The sequence below is a fragment of the Choristoneura fumiferana genome, chromosome 7, assembly GCF_025370935.1.
Source record: "Choristoneura fumiferana chromosome 7, NRCan_CFum_1, whole genome shotgun sequence".
In the NCBI taxonomy this organism is placed as follows: domain Eukaryota; kingdom Metazoa; phylum Arthropoda; class Insecta; order Lepidoptera; family Tortricidae; genus Choristoneura; species Choristoneura fumiferana.
In genome coordinates, this window is record NC_133478.1 from 3,257,293 (window position 1) to 3,264,446 (window position 7,154).

The 7,154-nt window shown below is 32.5% G+C and overlaps 1 pseudogene; it reads left to right on the forward strand.

Moving 5' to 3' along the window:
- Nucleotides 1–12: 12 nt before the first annotated feature.
- Nucleotides 13–1,551, forward strand: LOC141429362 (uncharacterized; annotated as a pseudogene).
- Nucleotides 1,552–7,154: the final 5,603 nt, after the last annotated feature.

Here is a 7,154-nt window from a genome sequence, read left to right on the forward strand (position 1 = left end):
ATAATAACAGCGATGGAGAAATTAAGGTTTGAATTCGTAGTTAAATCGGGTGAAGATCCGAAAACAAATGTAATCTGCATGGCTTCAATTACGGATGCTGATAAACGTGTCTTTTTAATCCCGGAAAAATTACAACCGGTAAGACTACATGATACGATTTTAGCAACACAAGGTTTCCAAAAAGTAAGAAACACTTTGCAAAGAAGACACGACAAGAGGCAAGTGTGGATTTCAGTGACACCAGAAATAAGCGAGAGTTACATGGATGAAGATGGAAATATGCAATTTCAGGGATATCTGTTGGAGGAGATTACACCAGAAACTCGGGAACAGACTCCGGCGGCTGGGATTTCAGGAGAGACATTGACAAAAATTTTAGAAAGTATTTCCGGCATTAAGATGTGTCAAAGCCTCAGAATATAAGAAGTCTGACTGAGAAATTCGTCCTAGAAAAATTCGGCAGAAAAACGTCAAATGTGTGTCAATGGATAGCTACTTTTGAAACTGAATGTACCCGATTAGGAATAGACGAAGATTCGAAGAGGATTGAAGCTCTTAGGTTATTTTTTAGAGGACTCGTGTCTTGACTGGTATAGTTCAATGCTTATAAAATATACAGTCAACTCGGAATGGTCGATGTGGACAAAAATATTTTGCGAAACTTATGCGGACAAAGGTTGGTCGCCAATCAGGTATGCTATGTCATTCAGATATATACAGGGATCGTTACTAGAATACGCGTTAAAAAAGAACGTCTTTTATTAGAGATAAATAAAACTATGGACAAACCGACTCTGATAGATCTTATAGCTACAGGGTTGCCAAATTTTGTAGCTGACAAAATTGACAGGAAAAACTTGAAAGCAGCCGAAGATTTATTTAATAATCTCAGAGGTTTAGAACATTTGGTAGGTAAAAAGATTCCGGAAAAGAAAATTGTTGTCTTTGAAAATAAAACTAAAGAAAAAAACGAAAAATACCGGCCCTGCAGAATTTGTGAAAAGGAAAACAAAACAAATCGGTACCACCCTGAATCTTTGTGTTGGTTCAGGAACAAAAATAGTGACGGCATTAAACGAGATCAAATAAGAACTGTTAATAATTCTCAATTGGAGACAGAATTAAATGAAATAGATCCAAAAAACTAGAAATCCCGCCATTAATCAAAATTAAGTTATTGTTAAATGACACCTTGGATGTCTTTGGCGTTTATGATTCAGGATCAAATGTGTCTTTAATAAATTCAAAATTGTTGTCATTGAATGACGATTCGATTAAGAATAATATTAAAACTGCAGGTCTAAAAACGATTAATGGCGTAAAAAAGTCTATAGGTATAGTGACTTTAAAGATAAAAATCTTAAACATGGAACAGATAATAAATGTTTTCGTGATAGATGAGGAAAATTTTGACTACGATTTCTTGGTTGGATTAGATTGTATAAAAAAATTTCGCCTCACTCAAAACGAAAAATTGGAAGTTACACAAAATATTGATATTTTAAAAAATAAATATAATGAGAAGGTAGTATGTGCCGATTCTGGAATAATTCCTGACTTTTCAGGTAATAAAATAGAAGGGAAAATATATAATAACAATAAAGATGTGAGCAGCTTAGGAAAAACTGGAAATGACACAAAAATAAATACAAAATAAATTTTAATGAGCACATAGAGGTTGCCAACTTTAATATATTCATAAATCATCTCGACCATCAGCAACAATCTGAAATAGATGAATTAATTAGCAAATATACATCGCTTTTTGCAAAAGATAAATACGATATAGGTACTGTAAAGGACTATGAGGCACATGTGGATTTATTAATAGATAAATATTGCTGCAAAAGACCATATAGGTGTACTATTGAGGATAAGAAAGAAATAGAACAGCAAATATCAAAATTACTAGAAAAAAAGTTAATTGAAGAATCTTATAGTCCTTTCGCCGCACCAGTAACATTAGCCTACAAAAAAGAAGATGGAAGAAAATCGAGATTATGTATTGATTTTCGTGACTTAAATAAGATTGTTGTTCCTGAATCACAACCATTTCCACTAATTGAAGATTTAATGACCAAAACTAGGAATTGTAAATTCTTCACAACACTGGATATAAACTCAGCATTTTGGTCAATCCCTATGAAAATCGAGGACAGGAAAAAAACTGCATTTGTTACTCAAGAAGGACACTTTCAGTGGACATGTTTGCCGTTTGGTTTAAAGACTTCGCCGGCCATTTTTCAGAGGATATTAAGCAGCATTATAAGGAAACACGGCCTTTCCAATTTTACTGTTAATTACATAGACGATATTTTGATATTTTCTGAAACATTCGAAGAGCACATTAGACACTTATCGTTACTACTGGAAGCAATCTCAAAAGAAGGGTTTAGACTAAAATTCTCAAAATGTAACTTTGCTCAGAATTCGGTAAAATATTTAGGTCACATAATCGAAAATAATACAGTTACTCCGTTGAAAGATAATTTGACTGCTATAAAAGAATTTCCTACACCAAAAACACAAAAAAATGTTCGTCAGTTTTTGGGTAAAATAAATTTTTATGGGAAATATGTGCCAATATATCTATTGTATTAAATCCTCTACACAATTTGCTAAGAAAGGGACAGCCATTTATTTGGTCGAAGGACTGTAAAGAATCTTTTGAGGCGATAAAAAGTCTATTATGTATGAAACCTATATTAGCAATCTACGATCCGGAACTGCCAATACATATTTATACCGATGCATCAATTCAAGGTATTGGGGCAGTTTTGAAACAACCACAGTCTAATGGAGAGGAAAAACCGTGTGCATATTTTTCGAGAAAATTGAACGATACACAGAAGAAGAAAAAAGCTATATATTTGGAGTGTCTAGCGATAAAAGAATCAGTAAAATACTGGCAATACTGGCTTATAGGGAAAGGTTTACGGTTTTCTCTGATCATAAGCCATTAGAAAAAATGAAATTAAGGCTAGAACGGATGAAGAATTGGGAGACGCTAACTATTATCTATCTCAGTTCGACTGTGAGGTAATATATTCCCAGGAAAATACAATTTAGAAGCTGATTGTTTGAGTAGGAATCCGGTGTTAGAACCAGGTGACAATCAAGATGAAAATTTGAAAATTATAAATTTTATTCAACTAAAGATATAATAAGTGATCAAGAAAAAATGAAGACATAAAAAATTATAAAGATAAGCTTAAACTAAAAAACAATATTTACTATAAAATATAGGAAAAAAGGAAAAATTGTCTTATCTGAAGAGTACTCTAAAAAACTCATAGAGAATGTACATTATTTACTATGCCATATAGGCATACAACAACTGGAAAAGAAAGTTAAACCATTTTATACATCGAGAAATTTGATGAACATTATCAAAAAAGTTTGTGACGATTGTGAAATTTGCATAAAAAACAAATCTAGAGGCAATACAAATTTGGATTAATGTCACACTTGGGCCCTGCTACTTATCCTTTTTGAGATAATATCCATAGACACTATTGGTGGATTTGGCGGATCTCGTTCAACAAAGACATATTTACATCTACTAGTGGATCATTTCTCGAGATATGCCACTATTCTGACTTCTAAACCCAAGTTCAAATGATTTTATAAAGCTTGTTCAAAAAGTAATACAGGGAAATAAGGTTGGAATGATTCTATCCGATCAGTACCCGGGTATAAATTCACGTGAGTTCAAAACCTATTTAGATACAGAAAATATTCCAATTATCTTCACGGCAGTAAATGCTCCATTTTCGAATGGTTTAAATGAGAGGGTTGAACCAGACGCTAGTTAATAAAATAACGGTGCAAATAAACGAAAAAGAGAATAAATTGGCTTGGACGACTATTGCACACGAATGCGTCCAAAAATATAATGAAACGGAACACACAGTGACAGGTTTTTCACCTAGGTATTTACTAGAAGGAAAAAACGTTGATATTTTACCGGATGAATTGAAAAAAGAACATACACATAATGATTTATTACGAGATAGACAAATAGCGTTGGAAAATAGTATAAAATCACACAATTATAATAAAAACCAATTTGACAAAAATAGGAAAAAATGTGTATTGAAAGTAGGAGATTTGGTTTATGTTGAAAATGGAAATCGGTTAAATAGGAAAAAACTTGATGAATTAAAAATTGGTCCTTATGAGATTGTGGAAAAATTGTCAAACTCGATTTACAGAATAAACACAGGGCATAAGAAACCTGAATCAAATCTTTTTCATGTTACAAAATTAGTACCAGTTTCAATAGTTTCATAAAAATAAAGAAATAAATAGAATAAATGTTCTTAATGTGGGGGGGGAGATGTAAATGAGGTTCATAGCTCCTCATTTAATTTGTCTATGGCCTTGCTTTTGAAAGTTGTCAGTTGGATTTGAATTGAAAAGATATGTAAAACGTAATGACATACAAGATATTAAATAATTAATAATAAATAGAAGAATACGCGGAATATTAGCATTAAATGTTGTTTCTCCTTTCAGGTAAAGTGTTTAGTTGATTTTTTACATGACATAATATGTTTGTAATATTGTGGTTAATAAAAATGTTCTCCTTTCAGAGCAACACAATTTTGTTTCTGTTTCGTCGTTTCTGCATTAATTGAGTGCCTAATGTAATTATAACACATTATATATATACATATAAATTGTGTATTTTCTCAATTACTTACAGCTGAGAGACAATAATGGAAATAATGATAATAATATTTTAGATTTAGACGATCAGATGGCCTAGTGGTTAGAGAACCTGACTACGAAGCCTGAGGTCCCGGGTTCGATTCCCGTGTCGGGAAACTATAAAGGAAAGAAAAAGACCTTTTCACCTCAGCAGCTCAAACAGGCAGGTTTTGCTATGAAAAATCAGTGAGCAAAATCGCATTTTGCGCACTCCGTGAGACAAAGTAGCTTTTTAATAAAAAAAAAATTACCTCACTAGCTCGAAAAAGCTGTCTTTAACCTTCGAAATCTGCGTGGAAAGTCGCTTTTTATCCTCTTGGCTGGAAAGAGTTTTTGAAATTTGAACGTTATCGTGAACGGATGCCGCCTTGAAAATACATATCGACCACTTACTTTCACAACCTCGTATCTGGCCACAATATTGCTTTAGAATCATCTTTATGGTAAGTAAGATAGTAAATGTCGATATGTCAACAAAAAATATGGACTGGAACTTATTGCAGTCTATCTACGTTATTAATAGCTGTCGGTATTCTTCGGTTTTAAAATGAATTTTGCCGAGAACTATTAATAAAATAAAAAACCGGCCAAGAGCGTGTCGGACACGCCCAAAATAGGGTTCCGTAGCCATTACGAATAAAATAAAGAAATGTTTTTCTAAGGATTTCGTATTTTCTACGGAATCTTCCATAGTTTCGGTATATTTTATACCTTAGGCTGCTATTTACTCTTAAGCTACTAATAATTCTCAAGCAAACTTAACCGTTATAGTTTTCCTTAAAAGTTTGATATTCTTACTACCATCCTTTTTTTTCAAATTTTTCCGGCTTGGGGATTTAGAGGGGGGGGGGGACGCTCGATTTTAATGAAAATTTGCGCTTTAAAGTTGAATATTTCGCAAACATTTCGCTGAATCGAAAAATCGTCTTAGCAAACCCCTAATGGTTTTAAAAGACCTATCCAACAATACCCTACACTACACAATAGGGTTGGATGAGAAAAAAATATCACCCCACTTTTCGTCTATGGGAGGTACCCAAAAAAAAAATTTTTTTTTTTTAATTTTTAATTGTACCATTTTGTCGGCATGTTGTGTAGACACACATATATCCGTGCAAAAATACAGCTTTCTAGCATTGATGCTCCCTGAGCAAAGCCGCGGACGGACGGAAAGACAGACAGACAGACAGACATGGCGAAACTATAAGGGTTCCGTTTTTGCCATTTTGGCTCCAGAAACTTTAAAACAGAATTATCTGTAAAAGGTAGATTGCAACATTTTGACGAAACTCACCGATAAAATGTTGTACTATTTATGGATGGTTATTATTTGCTTTGTAGTTTTATCAAAGTTTACGTTATGTCTATTATAGTAATGTAGCTAGTTTAGATCTTTAGTAAATATGGATAAAAAACTTAATTATTAAGTTTTTCCTCTAAAAGACTAATTATATAGATACACAATCAAAAACTGAGCGTTTTTCACACTGTTATTTTCTTCTTGCTTAATGACTAACATACGAGTACAACACCTTTTTTTTCAATAGCGACTGGTTTATTTTAAAGTAATACAGAGAATCATAAAAGCTTTCGAGTCAAGTTCGATTAAACTGCATATCCTGTGCATGGTTTAAAGTTTATGCTGATTTTAATTTGATATTCTTTTATTTTGTTATTAAAATGTACATTAATACTGGATAAATAATGAAAGACTTTTAAATTACATGTTTTTTTCTAAAATGTTTACTGCATTTACTACACTTAATTACACTTTCTTTAATTTGATTTGTCTTTTAATACAAAATTACCTACGACAAAACCAATGTTGTTTCCTTTTACAACAAACTTTTGCATCAGTAAACGATGCAAAGCTTGAAAAAAATGTCGTCAGACCCAGTCGCATGATTTTTTTTGGTAGTAAAAGCCATGCTATCTTTGGAACTATTGAAACTACTTTATTTTGGGTTTCTCTGTAATAAAGTACTCAAAAACCTAAGAATAATGAGCTTTAGTGGTTCATTATAACTAATATTTCAAAAGAAGATGCAAAAAATAGATGTCACCATTTTTTATTTGCTTCTGAAAAATGGAGTTTTGGCTTTTACTTTTTTTGTAGGTTTTTCCGAACCGGTGGTAGACTTTTTTTGACATTCATAAGTGCATGTTACAGCCTGAATTGAATAAAGATATTTTGACTGACTGACTACATTTCACACTGAATGGGTCGATATCTTAAAGCTAAAATGCCAAAATCGCCATAGGTGTGCCCTATAAAATTTGAGGTTTGCCCTCGATTTCCCTAGGATTCCATCATCAGATCTTGACTTAGTTACAATGAGACGACCTCAAAAGAATACTCTTTCAAATAAAAAAAGAATTTTGAAAATCAGTCCACAATTGACTGAGTAATCAGTGAACATACATAAAAAAATACAAACATT